General features: G+C 38.5%; 1 non-coding gene across 1 annotated transcript; it reads right to left on the bottom strand.

Moving 5' to 3' along the window:
• Positions 1-6224: 6224 nt before the first annotated feature.
• LOC114238679 (U6 spliceosomal RNA) lies at positions 6225-6327 on the bottom strand. The gene has a single exon (XR_003623995.1). It is a non-coding gene; the product is annotated as a U6 spliceosomal RNA (small nuclear RNA).
• Positions 6328-14948: the final 8621 nt, after the last annotated feature.

Here is a 14948-nt window from a genome sequence, read left to right as displayed (position 1 = left end):
CCATTTGTACCTACTGATTGGTGCCAGGTAGATCAACATTGGGCTTTGATTTTCTAGCTCTGCATTTCGAGCCCATTATCTTTGGGAAGAATAACCCTGTGTCAGTGGGATGCCAACATATCCCCTAGGGGCTCCTATCAGCTGAAGACAGTAAGTTTCCTTCATGGCAGGTGCTAGAGTAGGATCAGTACCCACCAATTCCTGAGGAAACAACCTCAACAGTCCCGCATGTCACCAATATATTTTTCCTCTCTCTCTACTTTGGACAAATAATGTCGCCTGCTATATCAGTAAGCAAAGGATGTCGTGACCATGAAGACATCAGCCCCTGCAGCTGCCTGGGCACCTACTATGTGCTAAGGACTTTGTGTATACCATCTCTAATCCTCAAAACAATTTTTATTCCACTGTAGTATGAAGACTCCAAAAACTCCGATTAAATGCATTGACTACAAACACAGTGTGTTACGTTGCATAGCTGTTATTTAACTTAGTTATGTTTATTTTACTAAAGGAGCCTGTCAGTTTCCTGCATTTAATGTCATTAATTGGGGGAAGGGGATCCAATTGCTCCCCCCACCGAACTTACCCAAATTTTTTCTTTTTTTTTTTTCTTTTTTATATTAACATATTTCCATACATATTTCCATACAAATACAAATATAAGATTTTTAGAAATTTCATGTAATGTCTGAAACATTTATATTAACATATTTCCATACATATTTCCATACAAATACAAATATAAGATTTTTAGAAATTTCATGTAATGTCTGAAACATTTATATTAACATATTTCCATACATATTTCCATACAAATACAAATATAAGATTTTTAGAAATTTCATGTAATGTCTGAAACATTTATATTAACATATTTCCATACATATTTCCATACAAATACAAATATAAGATTTTTAGAAATTTCATGTAATGTCTGAAACATTTATATTAACATATTTCCATACAAATAACCCAATGAAAGTTTAGTATTAGTTGTTTTGTTTGTTTTTTTATACTGCAGGTTCTTATTAGGCATCAGTTTTATACACATCAGTGTATACATGTCAATCCCAATCGCCCAATTCAGCACATCACCATCCCCACCTCATCGCAGTTTTCCCCCCTTGGTGTCCATATGTCCATTCTCTACATCTGTGTCTCAACTTCTGCCCTGCAATCTGGCTCATCTGTACCATTTTTCTACGTTCCACATACATGCATTAACATACGATATTTGTTTTTCTCTTTCTGACTTACTTCACTCTGTATGACAGTCTCTAGATCCATCCACGTCTCAACAAATGACTCAATTTCGTTCCTTTTTATGGCTGAATAATATTCCATCGTATATATGTACCACAACTTCTTTATCCATTCGTCTGTTGATGGGCATTTAGGTTGCTTCCATGACCTGGCTATTGTAAATAGTGCTGCAATGAACATTCGGGTGCACGTGTCTTTTTGAATTACGGTTTTCTCTGGGTATATGCCCAGTAGTGGGATTGCTGGGTCATATGGTAATTCTATTTTTAGTTTTTTAAGGAACCTCCATATTGTTCTCCATAGTGGCTGTATCAATTTACATTCCCACCAACAGTGCAAGAGGGTTCCCTTTTCTCCACACCCTCTCCAGCATTTGTTGTTTGTAGATTTTCTGATGATGCCCATTCTAACAGGAGTGAGGTGATACCTCATTGTAGTTTTGATTTGCATTTCTCTAATAATTAGTGATGTTGAGCATCTTTTCATGTGCTTCGTGGCCGTCTGTATGTCTTCTTTGGAGAAATGTCTATTTAGGTCTTCTGCCCATTTTTGGATTGGGGTGTTTGTTTCTTTGATATTGAGCTGAATGAGCTGTTTATATATTTTGGAGATTAATCCTTTGTCCGTTGATTCATTTGCAAATATTTTCTCCCATTCTGAGGGTTGTCTTTTCGTCTTGTTTATGGTTTCCTTTGCTGTGCAAAAGCTTTGAAGTTTCATTAGGTCCCACTTGTTTATTTTTGTTTTTATTTCCATTACTCTAGGAGGTGGATCGAAAAAGATCTTGCTGTGATTTATGTCAAAGAGTGTTCTTCCTATGTTTTCCTCTAAGAGTTTTATAGTGTCCAGTCTTATATTTAGGTCTCTAATCCATTTTGAGTTTATTTTTGTGTATGGTGTTAGGGAGTATTCTAATTTCATTCTTTTACATGTGGCTGTCCAGTTTTCCCAGCACCACTTATTGAAGAGACTGTCTTTTCTCCATTGTATATCTTTGCCTCCTTTGTCATAGATTAGTTGACCATAGGTGCGTGGGTTAATCTCTGGGCTTTCTATCTTGTTCCATTGATCTATGTTTCTGTTTTTGTGCCAGTACCATATTGTCTTGATTACTGTAGCTTTGTAGTATAGTCTGAAGTCAGGGAGTCTGATTCCTCCAGCTCCATTTTTTTGCCTCAAGACTGCTTTGGCTATTCGGGGTCTTTTGTGTCTCCATACAAATTTTAAGATGATTTGTTCTAGCTCCGTAAAAAATGCCATTGGTAATTTGATAGGGATTGCATTGAATCTGTAGATTGCTTTGGGTAGTATACTCATTTTCACAATGTTGATTCTTCCAATCCAAGAACATGGTATATCTCTCCATCTGTTGGTATCATCTTTAATTTCTTTCATCAGTGTCTTATAGTTTTCTGCATACAGGTCTTTTGTCTCCCTAGGTAGGTTTATTCCTAGGTATTTTATTCTTTTTGTTGCGATGGTAAATGGGAGTGTTTCCATAATTTCTCTTTCAGATTTTTCATCATTAGTGTATAGGAATGCAAGAGATTTCTGTGCATTCATTTTGTATCCTGCAACTTTACCATATTCATTAATTAGCTCTAGCAGTTTTCTGGTGGCAGTTTTAGGATTCTCTATGTATAGTATCATGTCATCCGCAAACAGTGACAGTTTTACTTCTTCTTTTCCAATTTGTATTCCTTTTATTTCTTTTTCTTCTCTGATTGCCGTGGCTAGGACTTCCAGAACTATGTTGAATAATAGTGGTGAGAGTGGACATCCTTGTCTCGTTCCTGATCTTAGAGGAAATGCTTTCAGTTTTTCACCATTGAGAATGATGTTTGCTGTGGGTTTGTCATATATGGCCTTTATTATGTTGAGGTAGGTTCCCTCTATGCCCACTTTCTGGAGAGTTTTTATCATAAATGGGTGTTGAATTTTGTCAAAAGCTTTTTCTGCATCTATTGAGATGATCATATGGTTTTTCTTCTTCAATTTGTTAATATGGTGTATCACATTGATTGATTTGCGTATATTGAAGAATCCTTGCATCCCTGGGATAAATCCCACTTGATCGTGATGTATGATCCTTTTAATGTGTTGTTGGATTCTGTTTGCTAGTATTTTGTTGAGGATTTTTGCATCTATATTCATCAGTGATATTGGTCTGTAATTTTCTTTTTTTGTAGTGTCTTTGTCTGGTTTTAGTATCAGGGTGATTGTGGCCTCATAGAATGAGTTTGGGAGAGTTCCTTCCTCTGCAATTTTTTGGAAGAGTTTGAGAAGGATGGGTGTTAGCTCTTCTCTAAATGTTTGATAGAATTCACCTGTGAAGCCATCTGGTCCTGGACTTTTGTTTGTTGGAAGATTTTTAATCACAGTTTCAATTTCATTACTTGTGATTGGTCTGTTGATATTTTCTGTTTCTTCCTGATTCAGTCTTGGAAGGTTATACCTTTCTAAGAATTTGTCCATTTCTTCCAGGTTGTCCATTTTATTGGCATAAAGTTGCTTGTAGTAGTCTCTTAGGATGTTTTGTATTTCTGCGGTGTCTGTTGTAACTTCTCCTTTTTCATTTCTGATTTTATTGATTTGAGTCCTCTCCCTCTTTTTCTTGATGAGTCTGGCTAATGGCTTATCAATTTTGTTTATCTTCTCAAAGAACCAACTTTTAGTTTTATTGATCTTTGCTATTGTTTTCTTTGTTTCTATTTCATTTATTTCTGCTCTGATCTTTATGATTTCTTTCCTTCTGCTAACTTTGGGTTTTGTTTGTTCTTCTTTCTCTAGTTTCTTTAGGTGTAAAGTTAGATTGTTTACTTGAGAGTTTTCTTGTTTCTTTAGGTAGGCTTGTATAGCTATAAACTTCCCTCTTAGAACCGCTTTTGCTGCATCCCATAGGTTTTGGGTCGTCGTGTTTTCATTGTCATTTGTCTCTAGGTATTTTTTTATTTCCTGTTTGATTCCTTCAGTGATCTCTTGGTTATTTAGTAACGTATTGTTTAGCCTCCATGTGTTTGTCTTTTTTACGTTTTTTTCCCTGTAATTCATTTCTAATCTCATAGCGTTGTGGTCAGAAAAGATGCTTGATATGATTTCAATTTTCTTAAATTTACTGAGGCTTGATTTGTGACCCAAGATGTGATCTATCCTGGAGAATGTTCCGTGTGCACTTGAGAAGAACGTGTAATCTGCCGTTCTTGGATGGAATGTCCTATATATATCAATTAAATCTATCTGGTCTATTGTGTCATTTAAAGCTTCTGTTTCCTTATTTATTTTCATTTTGGATGATCTGTCCATTGGTGTAAGTGAGGTGTTAAAGTCCCCCAGTATTATTGTGTTACTGTCGATTTCCTCTTTTATAGCTGTTAGCAGTTGCCTTATGTATTGAGGTGCTCCTATGTTGGGTGCATATATATTTATAATTGTTATATCTTCTTCTTGGATTGATCCCTGGATCATTATGTAGTGTCCTTCCTTGTCTCTTGTAACATTCTTTATTTTAAAGTCTATTTTATCTGATATGAGTATAGCTACTCCAGCTTTCTTTTGATTTCCATTTGCATGGAATATCTTTTTCCATCCCCTCACTTTCAGTCTGTATGTGTCCCTAGGTCTGAAGTGGGTCTCTTGTAGACAGCATATATATGGGTCTTGTTTTTGTATCCATTCAGCCAGTCTATGTCTTTTGGTTGGGGCATTTAATCCATTCACGTTTAAGGTAATTATCGATATGTATGTTCCTATGACCATTTTCTTAATTGTTTTGGGTTTGTTTTTGTAGGTCCTATTCTTCTCTTGTGTTTCCCACTTAGAGAAGTTCCTTTAGCATTTGTTGTAGAGCTGGTTTGGTGGTGCTGAATTCTCTTAGCTTTTGCTTGTCTGTAAAGCTTTTGATTTCTCCATCAAATCTAAATGAGATCCTTGCTGGGTAGAGTAATCTTGGTTGTAGGTTCTTCCCTTTCATCACTTTAAGTATTTCATGCCACTCCCTTCTGGCTTGCAGAGTTTCTGCTGAGAAATCAGCTGTTAACCTTATGGGGGTTCCCTTGTATGTTATTTGTCGTTTTTCCCTTGCTGCTTTCAATAATTTTTCTTTGTCTTTAATTTTTGCCACTTTGATTACTATGTGTCTCGGCGTGTTTCTCCTTGGGTTTATTCTGTATGGGACTCTCTGCGCTTCCTGGACTTGGGTGGCTATTTCCTTTCCCATGTTAGGGAAGTTTTCGATTATAATCTCTTCAAATATTTTCTCTGGTCCTTTCTCTCTCTCTTCTCCTTCTGGGACCCCTATAATGCGAATGTTGTTGCGTTTAATGTTGTCCCAGAGGTCTCTTAGGCTGTCTTCATTTCTTTTTATTCTTTTTTCTTTAGTCTGTTCCGCAGCAGTGAATTCCACCATTCTGTCTTCCAGGTCACTTATCCGTTCTTCTGCCTCAGTTATTCTGCTATTGATTCCTTCTAGTGTAGTTTTCATTTCAGTTATTGTATTGGTCATCTCTGTTTGTTTGTTCTTTAATTCTTCTAGGTCTTTGTTAATCATTTCTTGCATCTTCTCAATCTTTGCCTCCATTCTTATTCCGAGGTTCTGGATCATCTTCACTATCATTATTCTGAATTCTTTTTCTGGAAGGTTGCCTATCTCCACTTCATTTAGTTGTTTTTCTGGGGTTTTTTCTTGTTCCTTCATCTGGTACATAGCCCTCTGCCTTTTCATCTTCTCTGTCTTTCTGTAACTGTGGTTTTTGGTCCACAGGCTGCAGGATTGTAGTTTTTCTTGCTTCTGTTGTCTGCCCTCTGGTGGTTGAGGCTATCTAAGAGGCTTGATGGGAGGCTCTCCCAATTTTTTTCTTTTATTGATGTCTAGTTCATTTACAATGTTGTGTCAGCTTAAGGTGTACAGCAAAGTGATTCAGTTATACATATGTATATATATCTATTATTTTTCAGATTCTAAAAATATGGAACACTTCATGAACGTGCATGTCATCTTTGCTCAGGGGCCATGCTAATCTTCTCTGTATTGTTCCAATTTCAGTATATGTGCTGCCAAAGCGAGCCTCCAACATCTGTTCTTTCAATTAAACCTATCCCTTCTAAAAGAAACTCAAATACTATTTCCTCTCAGGTTAATGCTGATGTCTGGGTAGATCAGATATTTTCTTCAGATGATACTCTGTGTCTTTTGTGGGGATCTTGCCCACTTTCCATGGGGAAAAATGTGAAAGCTTGGCTCCTTTTTGAGTCCAGAGTGGGATAAGTACCTTAGTTTAGACTAGTAGAAGACATAAATTAATATATTACATATATTATCTTGCCATAACCGAAGATTTCCTGTTTTCTCCTGGCTGAAATTCTTTAAAGTCAAATCCTTTTAAAGTGAAATCCTTTGGTTCCCCTTTGAGATGTGACTTCTACTGCAAATGTCCTCGAGAAAGGGAATACATTGTCATAGCTGTAGTGTCAATTTTGTTTAAATCTAAAAACTAACAGCTCTTTATTTGACAAAAGGTTTGATTTTGGGTTGATCAATGGGGCAAAATGCTAGACATGGGGATGAACTAGATTTCCCATTATTTGGTCATATTAATCATGGCCATTTTGTTCCCTGGAAGCTATTCGTTTCCTTATTATGCAAAATTCTGCAACCCTTTCCTCCAAACCTTAAAATCAAACATGCTGTCTGACATTGGTTTTTGTTCCCCTCTCAAGTGCCAGGGACGGTCTGAGATATAGAGTTTGAATGTCAAAGGGTTGGTTTTAGACATTATGATGGTGTGTAACACGAAGGTCAAATACATTCAACCTCATGTCAACTCTGTTTAGCTGCTAGTGGTTGCCCCAGTTGCAGGGTTGAGGAGGATTCTGAAGCTGTGTCTGGGCTCAGCAGGAAAGAGCGCTAAATGAGACCTGTCACAGAGGCTGCACCCGTGGAGATGTGGCACAATTTCAGCCCTGTTTCTGAGGATTGGAGGGCAAAGTATTTTGAAACCAGAAATGATCAGGAAAATCAGGGCCATAGAAGTGTTAAGTCTTTTCTTGGAAATCAATTGTTCTGTGGTTGGTGAATAGAATTGTGGAGATACAGAGAGACAGGGAAGCAAATGATTATTTTTTTTAAATTAATTAATTAATTAATTAATTAATTTTTTGGGCTGTGTTGGGTCTTTGTTTCTGTGCGAGGGAAGTGGGGGCCACGCTTCATCGCGGTGCGCGGGCCTCTCACTGTCGCGACCTCTCTTGTTGCGGAGCACAAGCTCCAGACACGCAGGCTCAGTAGTTGTGGCGCACGGGCCTAGTTGCTCCGCGGCATGTGGGATCTTCCCAGACCAGGGCTCGAACCCGTGTCCCCTGCATTGGCAGGCAGATTCTCAACCACTGCGCCACCAGGGAAGCCTGAAGCAAATGATTATTACGTGAAGGCTGGTGGGCTGATGACAAGATTTAGGAACCTCATTGCATTTTTTTGAGAAGATTAAAGAGTATCACCTAAATCAGTGTTTTCTGAGATATTTAGATTGAGGCGCACTGTAAGAAATGCATTTTACATCACAATACAGAGAGTGCTGAGGACTTATGTAGACGCGCGCGCACACACACGCCTGAAACAGAGGTTTACTTGAAAATACTTATCCTTACTATGTGTACCTATATGGTGTTTTACATTTTATCTATTTCATTTTTTTAAAAGAAGCTGGTTACCATTGACCAAATTGGTTTCACAACTCCCTAATGGGTTGCTATCTCCCCTAATGTGAAAAACAACTGGGTAGGTGATTTGAAATCTTATTTTTCACTGATCAATTGTTTCGGCATCATATTGGTGCAGTTTGGGTGTAATGATCAAATGTGAATCACAGAGATTAAATCAAGTAATTCTGAATGGGAGGTACGTGGAGGGGAAGAAATGAGAAGTCTGGGTTCGGATTCTGGCTTCCAACACTTGTCTTCTGTGCACAGCTAATTGAGGGCTAGTTTCCTGTTGTGACTAAGAACACAGATTCTGCAGTCACACTGCCTGGGTCTGAATTCTGGCTCACACAGACTGCATGAATGAACATGGGTGAGCTACCTAACTTCTTTGGGCCTCAGTTTCCTCATCTGTAAAATGGAAATAATATTACCCCTTTTTGACATATTGTGACGATTTAACATAAGGTGAATAGAGTAAAAACTCAATTGATAGTAGCTATTATTATTGAACAATCCCATAAAAATGTAAGAATCAAGGTGTTTTCAAATCTCTGTCTATAATGTCACATTGATCAAAACTGACATAGGTAATAACTAATGTTTATTGTTTTTTTAATTGAAAGATAGTTGATTTACAATGTGTCAACTTCAGGTATACAGCAAAGTGATTCATATATATATATACTTTTTCAGATTCTTTTCCCTTATAGGTTATTACAAAATATTGAGTAGAGTTCCCTGTGTTGCACAGTAGGTCCTCGTTGGTTATCTATTTCATATATAGTAGTGTGTACATGCTAATCCCAAACTCCTAATTTATCCCTCCCCCCCCCCTTTTGTATACGAGCCACGTGCCTGGCACTGTGCAAAGCACTTTATATGCATATAACCTTTGCAACATTTAATCCCCATTTGATCTTCCAAGAGTATAACAAAGAAAGCATTTTTTTAAAAACATCTTTATTGGAGTATAATTGCTTTACAGTGGTGTGTTAGTTTCTGCTTTATAACAAAGTGAATCAGTTATACATATACATATGTTCCCATATCTCTTCCCTCTCGCATCTCCCTCCCTCCCACCCTCCCTATCCCACCCCTCTAGGTGGTCACAAAGCACCAAGCTGATCTCCCTGTGCTATGCGGCTGCTTCCCACCAGCTATCTATTTTACATTTGGTAGTGTATATATGTCCATGCCACTCTCTCACCCTGTCACATCTTACCCCTCCCCCTCCCCATATCCTCAAGTCCATTCTCTAGTAGGTCTGTGTCTTTATTCCCATCTTACCCCTAGGTTCTTCATGAACTTTTTTTTTTTCCCTTAGATTCCATATATATGTGTTAGCATACTGTATTTGTTTTTCTCTTTCTGACTTACTTCACTCTGTATGACAGTCTCTAGGTCCATCCACCTCACTACAAATAACTCAATTTCGTTTCTTTTTATGGCTGAGTAATATTCCATTGTATATATGTGCCACATCTTCTTCATCCATTCATCCGATGATGGACACTTAGGTTGCTTCCACGTCCTGGCTATTGTAAATAGAGCTGCAGTGAACATTTTGGTACATGACTCTTTTTGACAAAGAAAGCATTTTAATTCTCATTTTGTAGTTGAAGAAATGCAAGCTTGGAGAGATCAAGTAACAGAGTTGGTAAATGATAAGCTGGGGTTCTAACTCAAGTGTGTCTGACTCCAGAGCCTGAGCACCTCTGTCCCTTAGTCCCCTTTGGGTCTGTTTTCCCCCTAAAGCCACATGACTCACCCCCTCACTTCGTGTCTCTGCTCATTTTCACTCTATCCATCCCGGATAAAACAATAATGCCCTCTCTCACCCCCATGCTTCCTATCTGCCACATCCTGCTGTGGTTAGCACTGTAGCACCCAATCCCAATTGGCACTTTATATTTACTTGTTTATTTCTGGATTGTTCATCTTCCACTGAAACAGAAGCTTCATTAGTCAGGAGCTGCTGTATCTCCCACCCCCAGAGTGCTATTTGGGACACATCATGTATGTTCAATAAATATTCATTGTTGAATGAATAAATGAATTAATTGAGGTAAATGAAACAGAAGTAAGTCACAGGAAACTTAATATTAAGAAAACTGTACTTACAAATGTCATTATTTTTAGATTTGCTCTGAATGTTTTCAGGTGTATCTCATCTTTGTAATCTTTGGAATGTTCTATGAGCCATTGTTTCCCCTCGGAAGAATTGGGAAACCTCAGTCCATACATTGGGCTTTTCCCGCTATTTAATTTCACTTGGTTCGTTGCAAATGTACCAAGCAAGTGAAGTTACTGTTGGCAGTTACTGTACAGTTGAGAGAGAGGAAGAAGGCGTCAGAAGCCATCAGCTGCACTATCCTTTTATGCCACAAGATGGCGCTCCTATCCTACAGATATTAGCTTGTATTTCCCGCTCCCCAACCCCCCAGCTTGTTTCGCGGACCCTGCCTGGGTTTTCTTTCTTTGTAATTTGTGTTTGTCTCTGCCTCTGCCTTTTCCTTGAAATTTTTGTTCTCCGTTTCTATTTCTCTTCTATCCTCTTTATTTCCCTTCTACTTAGACCTTTATTTATTACCTGGGCAGTTTATTGTATAAATCTCTTAATTGTTTAACATAAAAGGTGACTTTTATGTTTCTTGATCTTATCTTTAAAACCCACTCACTGGATGCACCATAATATAGATTATATATTTATTCCTCTAAGGAAAACCAATACCTAATTAAGTTGCTTCTGAAGTCACTCATGTGACCGTTGACTGTTTTTTTTTTTTTTTTCCTTTGTTAGGTCAATTTTGTAAGTTTTTAAAGGAGTGTTAAGGCTTAAAGTTATGAGGTCGTTTGTCCCAAGTTCCTACAGGAAGAACCCGCTGACCTGAAGTCTACCCCACACTCCCTCTGCCTCACAGATGTCCTGCTCTCTGATTCCTTTAATCAATCCTAATATTCAAGGGAGAAGTTTAAAAAGTAGATTAATGAAAAAGACAGAAGGAGATGATTACTGACAACTGAGACAAAACCAAAACATGTAGGTCAGCTGCTGTGATATGCTCCACTTTGGTACTGTAATGTCCATCCACTGTTTGTTTTTTGTTTGTTTCTCTTTTTCCAGCATCCCTTCCTTTGGGGAAATGTTCTTTACCACTTTTACATAATTATGGTAGGACCGTCAGGACCCTCAATCCTGGGGCTTGGTCTCCTTCAATTTGAGAATGTGTAAGTGACTCAGACTGACTAATCAGACAAACTTTTCTGTGTGGGCTCTATGCCTCTTAAAATACTTTGTGTGTAGGTGGAGGGCATTAATATTAGTGTGATTGGGGTTTGTAAACACTTAGTTCCACAAGTAACTGTTTTCTTGATTGAATTAATTGAATACAAAGAGGAAATAACATTCTTTTCTGCTTACTGCTGCCTTCTTTGATGTGTCAGCTCTCTCTTCCCTGTCCCTTGATAACAGCTTGGGAAAAATCCCGTAGCTGCCAAGTCACTTTAACAGAAAGAAACAGTCTTATTTCAGGTATTGAAAAATATAGTCTGGTCCAAGTCAAGACTTCAATCTTATATCCTAATCAGAGTTGTTTCCCTTTTCCCTCCATCAAGCTCAGACTTGCTCTGTGGTCCACGGTCATATGACTGGTAGATGCACCCCACCCTCGACTCTGCTGCCTATCAGGTTCTCTTCTTTCTTCTCCAGTTGTTGGGTCCAGGAGGAGCAGATGGGGAAGAGCAGGAGAGTGTCACATGCTTGGTGCTATTTTAACCTGACCTTCCTAAGATGGCTTTATCAGAGACACCCCGTGGGTTTTCAGATCCTTGACATGAGCAACGCATGATCCGATTGTCTCTGAAGTGGGTTCATCCATCTTGTTCTTTGTTCTCTGGGGTCCAGTCCCTGTCTCTGGACTTTTCAGCAGATTAATAATTGCTTCTTCCATCTTGCCTTTGTTCTCTCGGTTTCAAGATGTTTCAGGACTTCCCAGGGTGGTCAGTGATTTTCAATAGCTATTTTTTTTTCTTTTAAAATTTTATTTGTTTTTTTATACAGCAGGTTCTTACTAGTCATCAATTTTATACACATCAGTGTATACATGTCAATCCCAATCGCCCAATTCATCACACCACCATCCCCACCCCCCCGAGGCTTTCCCCCCTTGGTGTCCATACGTTTGTTCTCTACATCTGTGTCTCAACTTCTGCCCTGCAAACCGGTTCATCTGTACCATTTTTCTAGGTTCCACATACATGCGTTAATATACGATATTTGTTTTTCTCTTTCTGACTTAACTTCACTCTGTATGACAGTCTCTAGATCCATCCATGTCTCAACAAATGACCCAATTTTGTTCCTTTTTATGGCTGAGTAATATTCCATCGTATATATATACCACAACTTCTTTATCCATTCGTCTGTCAATGGGCATTTAGGTTGCTTCCATGACCTGGCTATTGTAAATAGTGCTGCAATGAACATTGGGGTGCATGTGTCTTATTTTATTTTATTTTTTAAAAAATTTATTTATTTTATTTATTTATTTTTGGCTGCGTTGGGTCTTCGTTGCTGTGTGCGGGCTTCCTCCAGTTGTGGCGAGCGGGGGCCACTCCTCATTGCGGTGTGCAGGCCTCTCATTGCAGTGGCTTCTGTCATTGTGGAGCACGGGCTCCAGGCATGCGTGCTTCAGTAGTTGCGGCACGTGGGCTCAGTAGTTGTGGCTCACGGGCTCTAGAGCACAGGCTCAGCAGTTGTGGCACACGAGCCCAGCTGCTCCGTGGCATGTGGGATCCTCCTGGACCCGTGTCCCCTGCATTGGCAGGTGAACTCTCAACCACTGCGCCACCGGGGAAGCCCTGCATGTGTCTTTTTGAATTATGGTTTTCTCTGGGTATATGCCCAGTAGTGTGTTGCTGGATCATATGGTAATTCTATTTTTAGTTTTTAAGTAATCTCCATACTGTTCTCCGTAGTGGCTGTATCAATCTACATTCCCACCAACAGTGCAAGAGGGTTCTCTTTTCTCCACACCCTCTCCAGCATTTGTTGTTTGTAGATTTTCTGATGATGCCCATGCTAACTGGCGTGAGGTGATACCTCATTGTAGTTTTGATTTGCATTTCTCTCATGATTAGCGATGTTGAGGAGCTTTTCATGTGCTTCGTGGCCATCTGTATGTCTTCTTTGGAGAAATGTCTATTTAGGTCTTCTGCCCATTTTTGGATTGGGTTGTTTGTTTCTTTAATATTGAGCTGCATGAGCTGTTTATATATTTTGGAGATTAATCCTTTGTCCATTGATTCATTTGCAAATATTTTCTCCCATTCTGAGGGTTGGCTTTTCGTCTTCTTTATGGTTTCCTTTGCTGTGCCAAAGCTTTTAAGTTTCATTAGGTCCCATTTGTTTATTTTTGGTTTTATTTCCATTACTCAGGGAGGTGGATCAAAAAAGATCTTGCTGTGATTTATGTCAAAGAGTGTTCTTCCTATGTTTTCCTCTAAGAGTTTTATAGTGTCTGGTCTTACATTTAGGTCTCTAATCCATTTTGAGTTTATTTTTGTGTATGGTGTTAGGGAGTGTTCTAATTTCATTCTTTTACATGTAGCTGTCCAGTTTTCCCAGCACCACTTATTGAAGAGACTGTCTTTTCTCCGCTGTATATCCTTGCCTCCTTTGTCATAGATTAGTTGACCATAGGTGCGTGGGTTTATCTCTGGGCTTTCTATCTTGTTCCATTGATCTATGTTTCTGTTTTTGTGCCAGTACCATATTGTCTTGATTACTGTAGCTTTGTAGTATAGTTTGAAGTCAGGGAGTCTGATTCCTCCCGCTCCATTATTTTCCCTCAAGACTGCTTTGGCTATTCAGGGTCTTTTGTGTCTCCATACAAATTTTAAGATTTTTTGTTCTAGTTCTGTAAAAAATGCCATTGGTAATTTGATAGGGATTGCATTGAATCTGTAGATTGCTTTTGGTAGTATAGTCATTTTCACAATGTTGATTCTTCCAATCCAAGAACATGGTATATCTCTCCATCTGTTGGTATCATCTTTAATTTCTTTCATCAGTGTCTTATAGTTTTCTGCATACAGGTCTTTTGTCTCCCTAGGTAGGTATATTCCTAGGTATTTTATTCTTTTTGTTGCAACGGTAAATTGGAGTGTTTCCTTAATTTGTCTTTCAGATTTTTCATCATTAGTGGATAGCTATTTAGAAAAATTTTTTTTATTTAAGTAGAGTTGATTTACAACGTTGTGCCAATCACTGCTGCACAGCAAAGTGACATAAAATCTTTTGGCTTAAAGTGTGTCCTTATCATTTTCAAATCTCCACCTCCCTTTATGCTATTTGAACCTAATTCAAAATGACTTCTCTGTTGGAATGAACAGACTAGGTAGGTTTTAATGAATGATGTAACTTTTTTTTTGAGTTTCCATATTACACATCTGATCACATCACTGTGCTATTTTATAGTTGACTGTATAAACACTACTTTTGTGAGGTTTTTGTGGGTTTCTTTTTTGTGTTCTGTCAGATCTTGACATCAAGATCAGTGATTTTTCAACCTCTGTATAGCCGTATAATCCCATTATACCATGATTTAATTACACCGACTGTTTTACTGTGGGTGAAATTATTATGATTTTCATTATTATACCAAAAATCTGGCAAGGAGTAATTTTCCTATAGCAGCTAGGTTGGGTTCTGTTCCCCTACTGGAGTCATAAAAGACCCTCTAGGCCAACTAGACACTTTGGACTTGCATTGTGTTCAAGTTTTCTTTTTTTTTTTTTAATTAATTAATTAATTAATTTATGGCTGCGTTGGGTCTTTGTTGCTGTGCACAGGCTTTCTCTAGTTGTGGTGAGTGGGGGCTACTCTTCGTTGGGGTGCGTGGGCTTCTCATTGCGGTGGCTTCTCTTGTTGTGGAGCACGGGCTCTAGGAGTGCAGGCTCAGTAGTGTGGCTCACGGGCTGAGTTG

The sequence above is a fragment of the Balaenoptera acutorostrata genome, chromosome 17 (assembly GCF_949987535.1).
Source record: "Balaenoptera acutorostrata chromosome 17, mBalAcu1.1, whole genome shotgun sequence".
Classification (NCBI taxonomy): domain Eukaryota; kingdom Metazoa; phylum Chordata; class Mammalia; order Artiodactyla; family Balaenopteridae; genus Balaenoptera; species Balaenoptera acutorostrata.
Note: the sequence above shows the minus strand (reverse complement) of the source record. Positions and strands in the feature narration are given on the sequence as shown.